The sequence below is a fragment of the Carex rostrata genome, chromosome 20 (genome assembly GCF_964058835.1).
Source record: "Carex rostrata chromosome 20, lpCarRost1.2, whole genome shotgun sequence".
Taxonomy (NCBI): domain Eukaryota; kingdom Viridiplantae; phylum Streptophyta; class Magnoliopsida; order Poales; family Cyperaceae; genus Carex; species Carex rostrata.
In genome coordinates, this window is record NC_135937.1 from 3,215,259 (window position 1) to 3,229,819 (window position 14,561).

The window sequence follows — 14,561 nt, forward strand, 5'->3', positions numbered from 1 at the left end:
AGAAAAATACTCACCAGTATGATGACTTTTCCCGCGAATATAATTTTTCTGATCCAACAGTCCTGAGTAAGGCTCTGCAGCATGATTTTCATTCTTCTTTTAAATAAAACTAGTTACTTTGTTGCTCCTCCGCAGCAATTTTTTTTTTTTTTTGGAGCTGCAATGGTTTTCTTTTATTTTTGTTGTTGTTTATATTGGTGATATTTTTTGTTTCTTGGTTTGGCATATTTTTTTTTTTTCGGAAAGTGCATTGATTAAGTTAATATGAATAAAGTGACTTATATGTGTTATAAATCTTATTGTATATTTTTTTGGGTGACATTTAATAATTAAATCAAGAAACAATGAGTAGACTGTGAGAGATATATGCGCACTGAGTAAACAACAAGTAGATTCATATTTGTAGAATTCAAGTTGTTTAAGATACTTTGATACTTTTGAGTGAAAACCAAATAGGATTGGATGAAAATATGAGGAGAAACTGTAATGTTCGCTGCGAGGGGAAGCGGCCAGCTAGAACCAAATAGGATGGTCGCTGCGAGGGGAAGCTGGTGCTTATTTGGGCCACTTTGGAGGCCAGCGGCCACAATGGATTTTGGTTTTTTGGTTTTTTTTTTCTTTTTTTTTCTTTTTTGGAAAACAGATTTTTTTTTGTATTAAAATATTAGAAATGTTGAATATATTTCTTTGAAAATAGATGAAATACAATATAATTTGATTTATGAGAAAGACTGCAACAAATAATCCTGATCAATATTTTTCAGGCCGGATTTTTCGCGGCTGTAAGAAAAATTAATATATTTCTTTATGTGTTATTGGAAAATAATAAAAATACTTAGATTCTGAGTTATTGATCCCGGTTCAAAATTCACTTCTAGGTAATACAAAAAATATTATGATCCTTCTAGTACATTTAATTTTTTAAAAAGTTGTATCTATTTTTGAAAAAAAAAACTTTAATTTATTTAATGATTGTTTTTATAAAATAATTCTCAAAATAGATATAACTTTTTATAAATTAAATGTATTAGAAAGATCACAATATTTTCTAGATTATCTAGAAGTGACTTTTGAACCGGAATCAATAACTCAGAATCTAAGTATTTTTATTATTTTCCAATAACACATAAAGAAATATATTAATTTTTCTTACAGCCGTGAAAAATCCGGCCTGAAAAATATTGATTCGGGTTATTTGTTGCAGTCTTTCTAATAAATCAAATTATATTGTATTTCATCTATTTTCAAAGAAATATATTCAACATTTCTAATATTTTATTACAAAAAAAAATTCTGTTTTCCAAAAAAGAAAAAGAAAAAAAAAACCAAAATCCAGTGTGGCCGCTGGCCCCCAAAGCGGCCCAAATAAGCGCTAGCTTCCCCTCGCAGCGGCCATGAGAAATTTAACAATTCCAGTCCAATTTGGTGTTTTGGTTTATTAATTTTAATAAAATGGTATTTTTAAAAATTTCGGGTTTGGGTTGCATGTATACTAAATTAAATACTAATAATAATAATAATAATAATAATAGTTGCAGTTGATTTTACAGTTTACTTTGGCGATGGTATATGTTATATTCTGAAATTTTAAAAACATGATTAAAATTTCTAAATCGATCATTTGGTTTAAATAAAAAGTTTAATTAACTTAACGATCGTTCAGAAATTTTCTGACCGACTAAAACGAAACTAAAATTCGTAATATAAATAATGTATGAAATTATGTATAATAAAATTTCGAGATTTCGAAATAAAATAAAATATAGCACTGGGAATAAAATTATAATTATTCGGTAAATCGGAAACTTAGAAAATTCGCTACAATTCCTTGAAATTTTAGAAAAGAAGAAATTTATTTAATTTGATTTGTGTAAATAAATAAATAAATTGAATTCCAAATAAGAGAAAAATTATACGAAATTATTCGTACAAATAAATTATATAAATTATAAAGCTCGTTCATTTAGAATTTTTAGAGAACTAATTGAATATATACAATTATATAAAAAGAGATCGAATTATGCGAATCTTAAATTGAGAAATAAATATACGAATTCTATGTACAAATATAGTTACAAAAATATTATGAACTTTCGATTCGAATTAGAGTTGAAACGGATTTCTTAAACCAATTAAATGACCTTATTGAAATTCTGGATTTGTTTGGACCTTTGGATTTAATCTCACACGGATCTTAAATATTGTAACTTAATTTTGGAATTATCACAAACACTCATCTCAGCCAGCACGAATCTTAAAGCACCCCTTTAAACCCCTCCCCCTCTCTTTCTCTCCTCTCCCTCCCTACCCGTGAGACAGCCCCCCCCCTCTCTGTTTTCTCTTCTACGCCAAACCAAGAGGGGCTCCGCCCCCTCTTCCCTCCTCCATCGCCGGTGAGCCGCCCACCAGCCGCCACCCCTACTCTCTCCTCTTTCTCTCACCGTGAGCCCCACAGCACCGCCCCCCCTCTCTCTCTTTTCCCGCCTCTCTTCCCCACCCATCACAACCCTAACCCGCGCTGACCCGCGGCCCCACCAGAAAACCCTTCCTTTCTTCTCTCTCGAAACCATGGACCTCCTCTCTCGATTGATTCCTCTCTATTTTTCACCTTTTGCCGCTGATTTGGTAAGGATCCGAAAACCTAGAATTTGGGGGTTTTTCGTTGTTGCTTGCGGGTGCTAATCGGGTGTCTCTTGGTGCTAATGTGGTGTTTGGAGATGCTAAATCTGTGGTAGTTGATTCAATTGTGGTGGCCACAAGGCACGGCGAAACCCTCGGAACATGTCACTTTCTTTCGACATTTCCTCTTGCGGTTAATTTCTAAAATTCATGAATTGTGTGTATTGATGAATTGATTAATGTCGTAGGATGTGAATTTGTTAAGTTTCGAGTACGGGTTGTTGATTTTCCCGACTCGATCGAATTGCTCGAATAAATTAAGTATAAGGGGTTATATTGAAAAATGATTTTTATTAATGGTCGGAATGATAATATATGACCATAGTGATTGTATGAATTAAAGGGAATTATAGTTAGGATTTTGTAAAGGGAATTATAGTTAATTACACCTTTGCTCGGGTTGTTGATTTTCCCGGTAAATGGTGCTGATTTTGTGTGTGTACCAGTCCTTGACTTGACAGGGACCAAAAATGTAAATAAATTAAATTGAGGGTTGTTTTGTGCAAAATACAAGCCTTGGGAATTTTTATAAAAATAAAAGGGTTGAATTGCAAAGTAGACACCAATGTGTGAAATTAGATTAATTGAGGACCAATATGAAAAAGATGTGAATTTATATGAATGATAGCCGTGACTTTGCGGTTGGGATATACTTGAATCGAATTGAAATGAAAATGACATGATGTGTATATGTAAATTTGGAATTGGACTTGAATTAAAATGATTAGAAATGAGCCGAAAGGTATAAAAGAATTGACGAATTGAAAGACGGCTTTTGGAATTTTAAGTTTTGAGAATGTAACCGAACTAAACCAAGTAATCATATAATATAGGTGTAGGCTCAGTCGAGCCAGATTTCGCGAGGCAATTCGTGACGCCTGATCTTTAAATTAAGCGGTACGCTCGTCATAATAAGGTGCGGGATTCTTGGACTTGTTTGATACTTTATTTTCAGGAATTAAACTGTTATTCGTTTGTCATGTTGAATCTCATTGATTGCATTATTGAATTGTGTAAAGCATTTGCATAGCCCAATCAAATTAAACTCGAATTGATATGACTTGAGTGATTTGCATGCTGGTATGGTTGTAGGTTGTGTCGATCTATTATGATCTGATTTGATTGAAAGTCACCACGATTGATTTGATTTGATTTGATATGTATGTGAATGGATTTACGAAGTTAAGCACTTGGATCCAATGAATTTGCCAAGTCGGGCTGTATGCTGACTTGGATTCCCAGGATCCTAAATGGCCTTAGGTGAACGGCCCTCGATATTCCCAGTACCGGTTAGGACGAGCGAGGGTGATTATGTTATGAGATGTGATTGGAAATCGTGGGTGACATGTGTAACGTCTATGGCTCGGTGGCATTCTCCTACGTGTTAATGCATTTGAAAGGTCAATTGAATATTACGACTATTGGAATGATTCCAGAGAGGATTTTCTTTATATGATTCAAACCAGACCTTAATAAACGGTTAAGCCAAGCGATTGCAGATGGGTGTCAGATAAAGGGTCCAGCGGTTGGCCATCTGTAGGTGTCAGTAACCTTACAGATGTGGGTTTGATAATGGTTCAGCTCGAAAGAACATCTGTAATTGCTACAAGCCCTAATGAGCTGAGTTATGAATCGAGTTAAGCCAAAATATATATGTTGTGTTTGAAATTCATCTTGGAAATTCCGTAAACTGTGTTGCAGGTTGAATTAACTGTTGTCGTGCATTGGCATTCTGTTATTTATGATTATATGTATCTGTTTGCATTGTTTATTGTTGGGTTTCATTTTTTAATATAGAGTTTGATTGCAAGTCCAATAATCTAAACTGTGGCAAATTTCGCACTGAGAATTTATTCTCACTCCCACCCTCCCGATTATTTTCAGGTTCATTACACGGACGCAGCAAATGAGGATATTGGCAATGCATATAAAAGATCCACTGCCTTGCGTGTATATGTGACGCTTGATTTATACACGCGGCAGGCTGTCAGACCCGGTGGATTTGGGGTGTGACAGTATAGGTGGAGATACTAATTGCTGTAAGGCAAGTTTAAGGAGCCTCTAGGGATTTGGATGAATTTCTTCTAATTAACTCAATACAATATTTATGGTACTCATGTCTACCCATATACGGCACTGTCACTACCGCATACGGCCTCGCCTACGTCCTTCTGTCACTGTCGCATGCGATATAGACCACCCCACAGAGAAGAGCCACATACCGGTACTATTATTCCCCACGGATTACTCAGGTTCGGTTCTATGCGTATTTGAAAGGTCCTCCAACTCTAAAGTCGGCTTGTGAGGGACAATTCAAATTATCACAAGATATAATGTAATTAAACCACTCACACCAATCTAATTAATTATATTCTCCTATTACTCGCTAAGTAATAACCCTAAACCTTATTTATCACAAGTAATAAATAAATTCCTAATTATACTTCGAGATGTTATCTAATCTATATCCTACCAAGGGAGCCTACTGGGTTCGAACCCTAGCCTTTGAACCGTTGTCTAGCCTTGTTAGCCGAAGTGTTTATAGTACTTACTTGTATCCCCTCTCACACTGAGGTACAATGACTTAACACCTATTGGTATGTGGAGGACACTGAACAATCTGTAGACATAACTATGTATGCTAGGATATATTTCGATAACATTCTAAATATAACGAAATCTCAAATATACATAAAAGAAAAATAAATATTATAGTAAAGAATAATTAGATTTCATTACATCCATCCCTAGAGAGGAGGAGCTTAGCTACTCAAAGCCATGACAAAATAAAGGAAGTAATAAAAGAAAGACATAACCTAGAACACATCTTCCTTGGATGACTCCTTCTTCCGCCTTGGACTTCGAGCTCCTCTTTTTATTCCGACTCCAAAAATTACACGCAATATTCTGCTCTAAACTATGAACTTACACAACTAAAACATGCACACTAAATCCTATTACATGAAGAGTTTATATAGTCTTCCTTACAATTCAGACGAGTGGCTTCTCGCTTGGTGGTGATGCTACTCGTATAGTTTTTTCCCTCTTTTTTTGTTCTGTGAATAAGATATTAAGTTTTTGTTTATAGTTAGTGACAATGTTGGTGATGTTCTTCTTTTCCTGACTCCTTGTACATCTATTCTACTAGCCTTTTTCCTCCTATATTTACCACAACTGTGGCTTCTTCACATCACAATTTCATAATTATCAATGCCAGCATCCATCAACGACATATGTACCCTACTTGAAAGGATGTATGCACCCTCCGTTTTCAGTGTTAGATACTGATATTCAGATGACATGTGCTGTAAGCTTCATATTTGTGAATTTAGTCTACAGGTCTCTCTCTCTCAAAAAAAAAAAAAAATACTAACCTTTGCACCAGTGACATCTTTTCCATTAGTTGCTTTTTCATCAACAATAATTAAAACATCGAGCGGTTATCGTTAGACAAAGGGATCTGTCATGTCATCGTTGTTGTTTCTATGATTTTTTTTCCCGAGTAATGGAAAATTTGAGGCCTTCGTTTTATTTTAGTCATTTTGGACGATTCATTTGTTGTGATTTGCATATAAAAGAGAGAAGATTGAAACAACATAATGAAAATAAATAATAGCTAGCTCAGGCATATATCCAACAACGTTGAAAAACACAAATACAAAAACCCTCAATATATAACTATAATTATAAATACTTGTAAATTGTTAGACCATGCGCTTGAACCAGTTATAATCGGGCAAACTCTGGACTGGTCCTAGGGCAGCTATTGCAAAATCCTGTAAAGCAAAAACAAAACAACAAATTACACAAAAAAAATAAGTGAAACAAAAATGTTAGACAAAAAAATAATAATAAGTGAAACAAAAACGTTAATCTTTGAAAAGAATCATCCTAGCAAGTAGCAACTAAACCCTAAACATCATTTTGTTTCCTACTTCATAGTCGGGAGCTGAGTTTAACCTTGAGGTACACCTAGACTTGCTCCCAGTCGATGTTTAGAGGGAAGGCAGCGCTAAGAGAGGTCATAGGCCGTGCTACCCCTCAAATTGTTACAAAAACCTTTTGATTTGAAGATTGAGGAGAATTATACCGCCCCAAACGTCCCAAGTTTGCAACACCAAGTTTGGGGTTAGCATCCAAATCAACCCACACCCCCAAACGCACGCACATAAACACTATCGTACCTGATCACAGATGAACCGGTTAGCCACACGCTTGACAGTACTTACATCAACTGCATCAATTCTAGCAAAATACTCGTCGGCCGGAATTAATCGCCCATAGGACATCATCTAAACAGAAGAAGCAAATTATTGCAAATTACAGCAAACAAGCCCAAAAGGAATTTGTTTGTATAGGAAAACAAAACAAAAAAGCAAAAGTAAAAAGTTGTGCATTGTACTTGATGACCGATATGCTTAGCTACAGGAGTGGAACCATTAAAGCGAAACTTTAGCGAAGATTTAAGCTGAAAACAAAAATACAGACTAGATATTAGTCTAATTTTCTTATTTGAAAGGATGAATCTCTTATACAAACTAGTCAGCAATACATTGATATAGAAATAAAAATCAAGCAATGGAGTACACTAGCAATTGAGAGAAGTTACAAGTGTCTACCTTATTGCGGGCTCGAGTAACATCATCATCTGTGAGACGGTAAGATAACTTGTTTATCATTTGCATAATTGCATATGACAGGTCATCCAAGCAATCAGGCTCAAATAAATAAGGTAAAATAACAATAGAATATTAGGTTTATGAAAAGACATAGAACCACATTACTTTATTAGCAACAATGCACGAGGCAATAAGAGTAAAATTGCAGGCTGAAAAAAGGCAACGCTTATGCAAGTACCTTAGCTATGGCATAGACACCAAAAAGACCAGTGTCCTTGTAACTGTCACTAAATGCCATGAAACTCTTGGCAATATCATTTATTGTGAGCTCTGACCTGAAAATTATACCATGTCAGATCAAGGCCCTGTATTATAATATCAATAGTGATCTTCAAACCAAGCAAATAGATCAGTCCAACTCAACTCATCTGAAATTCAGCAAGCACTAGTGAAATAAATTTGAGGGGCTGATCTGACCAAACCTCATGTACAAAAAGCCTATTATTGTTTTTTAAGTACCAACCAAGCACTACCTACTGAGGATCAGTTACTATGTTTCAGAGGCAGGTCAACACATTGTTCATTAATACATAATATATAATGGTAGTGTTGTAACAGTATGCAAACCATAATTAAAAAAAAGGAAACTTAAATGTATCCCTACAAATCTCATATTACAAGAAATGAGATACACAGACCTCTACAAATAAGAAATATCATCATCTCTACATTTTTTTTTTAGTTTCCTCCACTGAGATCCAAATAACATCAGTACCCCCGCTTTACATCCACATGGACCGAATGAAACAGAAGTGACAGTTATGCTATCTTTATGATGAAAATGGGTGAGAAGGATCTACAAGATTTTTACTTTTGGAGGGGTAACACATGATTTTTCATGAGTTTTTTTACTGGTGTGCATGACATAACTCGTTACCAAGAAGTATATATTACAATAAATGGATTTGCAGGCTCACGCATGAGATTAATACAATAAGAAATCATAATAGAACAGACAGACCCAGAGTGCTCGCACTTAGTCCCAAAGTCGAGCAATGATAGCATAACCTTCAAAGCGATGGAGTCTGGATCAGTAGCCGCTGCACCCTCAAATGCAACTGCAAAATGAGCCATCTTGATGTCACCATCAATGATCCGGACCTGGATCAAAACAAGTAGACTCAAAGTCAAAAGAGAAATAATAATGCAGAATTATTATGTTTGAATGCATACAATGTAGTTATTAACGGTACAGCTAGAAAGCAAATTAAGGAGAAACATACTGAACCAGAACACCGAAATAAACACAGTAAAAGGAACAGGAAACAACACTTAATAAAGTCAGAATTGTTGACATTAAAAAAAATACTTACCTCTGAACCAGTAAAAGAAGCAGGTGATTTGGCCACCAACTCAGACGAGGTGGTGGGATCAGACGGCAGCTTTGTGAACAACTTGTTCACCAATTCCACAACTTCCTCATGCTTAACCGCCCCAGCAGCTGAAATAACCTGACAAACAGAAAAAAGCATAGCAATTTATTTCATTATAAGGAAAGAAAGAAAAATGCTAACACAAATTCTTCAATAATGGTTACATGAATAACATTGATGTTATAAGAAAAGATGTCCTTTTTACCCAACAATACTTACCACACGAGGTGCAGTGTAGTGAGTTGTCATGTAGTTTTTCAGGTGCTCTTGTGTGATCAACTCAATGTTCTCAGCAGATCCCCAGATAGTCCTACCGAGAGGAGTGTTCCCAAATGCAGCACAATGTCCTGATCAAGGACCTCTTCAGTTCGGTCTTCAACCTAAATATAAAAAAAAATCAGAACATGTTATCTTAATCAACATTTGAAACAAGAAATCATTCAAGTAACTATTTCAGATGTCCAATTTTGGCTCAATCGAGATACTCCGCTAAAAAGGGTAAAAATAATAACCTAGCCTCTAAATTTTAGGTTGCCATCTACTACATACAAGAAATTTTAAAATAAAAAAAAAAGTTAAAAAAGAAATAATTACATACTAAACAGGTTTGTCCATTAGCCTAATTAGTTGGTAATCACTACCCATAATAAGTTCAGAGGAAATCTTTACATGCCCTTCTATTTACACATTGAGGGAGAACAAGTAGCAGTATAGGCTAGTGGACAAGAGCAGGATAGGCAAAAAATTGCAAGATGGTTTAAATTCACAAATGTAACAAGTACTTTGTTAATGTATATTGAGCATCATCAAACCAGATTTTTAGGGATTTAGTTGGGTCAGTTAGATGGTGTCTTTCCATTTCCTTCGTATTTGGGGATTTTTAGGGATTTAGTTGGGTCAGCTAGATGGTGTCTTTCCATTTCCTTCGTATTTGGGTCAATTAGATGGTGTCTTTCCATTTCCTTCGTATTTTTAGGGATTTAGTTGGTGTCTTTCCATTAATGTATATTGAGCATCATCAAATTGCAAGATGATGTCTTTCCATTTCCTTCGTCCTTGCTGAATATTGAGCACCATCAAACCATATTTTTAGGGATTTAGTTGGGTCAGTTAGAAGTGCTTTTCCTTCATTTTTTTTGTTAATGTATATGTACTCATTTTGTTTCTGATTAAAATAAAAACATGTAGCTTTAACAAATGTTTTTCTTAAAAAAAAAAAAATACATATGCCTTAGCTCAAAATAAAGATAAATGAGAGAAAACTAAAACATACTACTCTTATCCTTCTAAACATATATTAGAAAGTAACAAAATACAAAGCTAGCACTTTTCCATGAAATATCAACAAACTAACATCCATATAAGGAAAAAAAATCATAAAATAAGCATACCTTTTCTATTTCAAACAAAATAACATCCCTTAACTGCTCGATTCGCTCAGCATCGAAGGTGGAGTTTTGAAGAATATCTGCCAAAATCTCAAGCACCTTGCTAACATCCTTACTAAAAACCCTGGCATAGCAACCTGTCTGCTCCCTGGAGGTGAAGGTGTTAATGTCACCATCCATATCCGCTATCTCCTTCCGCCATGATGCATTGCCCTTAAATATCATATGTGCCAGGAAGTGTGCTGTGCCATTTGTTCCTTCAGTCTCGAACCGACTTCCAGCATCAATCCATACACCGACCTGTAAAAGAGAATTTCTCCCTATTGAGACCCATGGCAAGATGGTGTGTAAAGATTACTACTTTATTGAAAAATAAGGTGTTTATTTCCATTCAAGATGAACACAATGCAAGTGAAGACTTTTCCATGAAGAGACTATAGACAATATTCTGTGACCACAAACTAGAAATGAATGTCCAGTGGGGATAGTAGTAAAGTATTATAATTATTATAGCGTAACTGGATAATTATTTGGGTATTGATAATGAATAAAAGATCTAAATTTTTTTGGTAATACTTACTGTAGCGGTATCTTTAAAGGCAAGCGTCGACTTAGTCGCCACACGAAGTCCGTTAGCCAGTGTCGTCACACGTGTCTCCGGCGCTGCCCGTATATTGGTGTGGTCCACAAGAGACGGGGCGAATCGGAGATCGAGGCGTTCAAGCCGCTTGTGCACTGTATCTGTCAGATCATACCGCATGACCTGGCGGTTGATCTCGCCGGAGGAGATGGTTGCTTCGCCGCCGGGTAAAATCAATGTGGCGGCGCTGCGCCTTGCAAGGCGGAAGAGGTTTCGGATCTTCAACATGTCACGTTGTATAAATTCCCCATTTATGAGAAATAAATTTACATTTTTCAAGAAATATTTAGAAGATTACTATCTTTAGTTCAAGAGTCTCATAGTACAAGTTGTTTCCATAACCTTCACGTATCTCAAAAAAAGAAAAAAAAAAGTAGAACAATATTAATTATAATTATTAGACACGAACTCTCGCATTATTTTGACACATTTATTAAATGTGTTATAGACTTATAGTTATATTTCTTGTATACATGGAGAATTAACAGAAGTTATAACATTGAACATAAATAAGAAATAATTTCAGCTTAATATGATAACTAGTATTTGATTTAGTAATTAAAGACAATATTTTTATATGAGAGATCATAGGTTCAAAATTCATATGATAATTTTTTTGTGAATATTTACATGTGAGGAGTCTGTTTTTCCTCTTTATTTTAAAAAATAATTGGGCAACTATGCATAAACTTTTATCACAAAGATAAAGACAACCTCCAACTTTATTTAGATGAAAAAAATATGGAGTTGATAAAAGTACTCGTAGGACCACCGAAAATTAAATATGGAAAAAAAAAATTTTGTGGGGATCGCAAAAACTCCAAAATTTGATTTTTTTTTTTTTTTTTCTTAAAGTATTTATACCTATGCACATAATTATTTATAGCTATGACATGAACAATTATTTATTGTGTGGGTACTGTAGCGCGAAAATAACAGTACCCGCAGGGGACCATCGAAAATTAAATGCAAAATATCTACAAATTTTTTTCCCTAAACTATTAATACCTACGCAATTTTCTCTTTCAAATGAGATCCATGAACTCTAAAACTCACAAGAATAAATAAATTAAAAAATAAATAAAATACAAGATGAATAAATTATCTAATTTATCACTTCTTGCAATATACACTTAACAAACTAATAAAATGAAATCTAATTAATTCAATTCATTTTCATAATAGATTAGAAAAATAAGTACCTACATTACCTACATTACTTGCATTACCAAAAAATCCAAAATAAATAAATGAACTATGAACTTTAGGCTAAAATATTGTCAAAATAATACTATGAATTATTCATATCTAATAAATTGCAACTAATAATTGAGAGTACATAGTTAATCTCAAAAATAATTAAAATAATGCTATCAACACTTTCAATTCTATGCTATGAACTAATTTAAATAAATTAATTAAACAAAAATAATTTATACCATATCAATTCTATGCTATGAACTAATTTAAATAAATTAATTAAACAAAATTAATTTATACCATATCAAATGAGTCTAAAAATAAATCAATTTTTCTAAACCCTAAAACCCTAATTTATCAATTATTTTAAAATGCAATTAACAAATTAATAAAAATTACAATAATCAATAATTTGATAACAAATCAAATTTGAAATTATTATCAATTAACATATTTTTACACTATTTTATTTTAATTATATATAAAAAAAATTACTTATTGGAGGACGGGTCTGATGAGGGCAAAATCTGCGGATCCGGACGGGTTGTCTTAGTCCGTCCTAGAGAGAGCAGAGGAAGGGAAGGGCTGCCTTCGTTGATGCCTTGGTCGGGTGCAATGTCCACTAATTGAAGGGGAGAGCGCGCAGCGAAAGGGAGAGAAGGGAAAAGAGAAGACGGGATATAACGCCGGGGGACGGGTTAGGGAGAGAAAGTACAAACCTCACAAATCAACACGCTACACAAGACCCGAATCACACAAGGGATTGAATCGGATCGAGTAGTTCAAACCCGATTGGGTCTATTCCAATCGGTAGTAAGGGAGAGGCGACCGACCAAGGAGGAGGCACGACGGAGGAGGAGCGGCGACCAAACCCGCAGCTGGTCAAGTTACAATTACTTAACATAAAATATTGTCATTTATTGAGTTACAATTACTTATTTTCTAAAAAATAAGTTTTTTTTTGTTATTTTACTTGATCTTAGATAATTGCATATTTTTGATGATATTCAAGCTAAAACAGCATAAAATAAAGCAATTCTGACACTCAGCCTTAGCCGTACGGATGCCCTCATCCGCATGCGACTCAGAAGAGCTATCGCAAGAAGTTATGCCCTCCGTGCGGTTCACACCCAAACCACATGCGAATCAGGCATCCGCACGCAGAAACTGCCAGAATAGCAGTTACAGCTCTAACTTGCCAACCAAGGCCTCTATAAGCATCTGGACGCCCAGGAAACATCATCTTTGAAAATCTATTCACTATTCTACATCATAGAACACTTAGAATTAGGGATACAGAGAAAAGAAACTAAAGAAATGATTCTATTGTATTTTCATTTTAATAATTCTTTAGTACAAGATACTGTGTTTTTATAGACACAGGAATACACAATTACAGTAGTCTAACTAAATTTCTGTTAAGATTCCTAATTAATCTTGCTTTGTATCAATTTGACTTGGTCAAATCTTATTTGGTCCAGTACTCCAGTTGACTTGGTCAACTCTGTTGATTCATCTAATAATTGAGCAAAAGAAGTGGTGTAGAAGCAAAAGGGGAGAGGACGGAAGAAACGAATGGGATCAGGCGGAGAAGAAATTAAATGGAGAAGCAGCTCCAAAGACGAGTTTTGCAAAAGACGAAGATGCCCTTCTTGCAGTAGTTGGTGACCGGTTGATTCCTCCTGGAAACGAATTCGAATTCTCTATTTGAGTTTGAATTCAAAGTCTTCATTGACAACAAAATTGCCATAATAAGATAGAGGGCTTATTGGAAATACTTTAGAGTGGGCTTTACTGACGATAGCATTTTTTACCGAATGTATTCGTACATCGCACTAGACACTAGTTGATGCTAGAGACTTGGTTCATTTTATAGGCAACAAATATTGCTTTACGAAGAATTAATTGTATCCAAAATTTAGTCATAACTGATGAAACTCTGCGATTTTTGTTTCTTTATTTACGTAATAAGTTCCTTGAACGAGCCTACGGGCATGATTTATTTACACATGTAATCCCATTTGCACCAGCCCTATGGTGGTGATTTCAAGCAAAAAAAAAAAAAAATGTTCCTTGAGCGAGCTACCCCTGGTTACTAGACACAATACATTATCACCATTTAAATTTTTTGTTAAATTGCACGGAAAATGACCATTATATTAAACTGTACAATCAGAATCTGCATGAATATGAACGAGATTCAGTAAAAAAAAATTTCGAACCGAATTTATCCTAATTCTAATTCTGATGGAACGGTTTGGATTCAAACTCTAATTTTGAGTTACTTTAGAGGATCCGGACCCCCTTCAAACCGGGTGCTTCCTTCAAGTCATTTTGAACCGTCCTATTGCAATCATCAGACGGTCTGAAATTCCGGTTCTCATGGAAGAATCCCTCTCCAGTCTCCTCTTTACAAATATCAACCCTGTCAGTCTGTTAATATTTAAAAGCAAGTTAAGCCGCCAATACAGCTAGGATGATTTAAAAATTGTTTTAACACTATTGCAATGTGAAATTTACTTACCTATTACAAATTACAATTACTGATAATAGAGTCTGCAACTGCAAGAGTTTAAATCGGCTCTGGTAGTATTGTAATAAC

The 14,561-nt window shown here is 34.8% G+C and overlaps 1 pseudogene across 1 annotated transcript; it reads right to left on the reverse strand.

Annotated features, from left to right (window-relative positions):
* Nucleotides 1-5,936: 5,936 nt before the first annotated feature.
* LOC144572821 (putative mitochondrial-processing peptidase subunit beta, mitochondrial) lies at nt 5,937-10,978 on the reverse strand (annotated as a pseudogene). The gene is made up of 10 exons (XR_013517811.1): nt 10,700-10,978; nt 10,123-10,419; nt 8,951-9,111; nt 8,672-8,809; nt 8,320-8,459; nt 7,537-7,633; nt 7,299-7,397; nt 7,082-7,147; nt 6,864-6,971; nt 5,937-6,455 (listed from the first exon to the last, which is right to left on the reverse strand). The product of XR_013517811.1 is annotated as a putative mitochondrial-processing peptidase subunit beta, mitochondrial (transcript).
* Nucleotides 10,979-14,561: the final 3,583 nt, after the last annotated feature.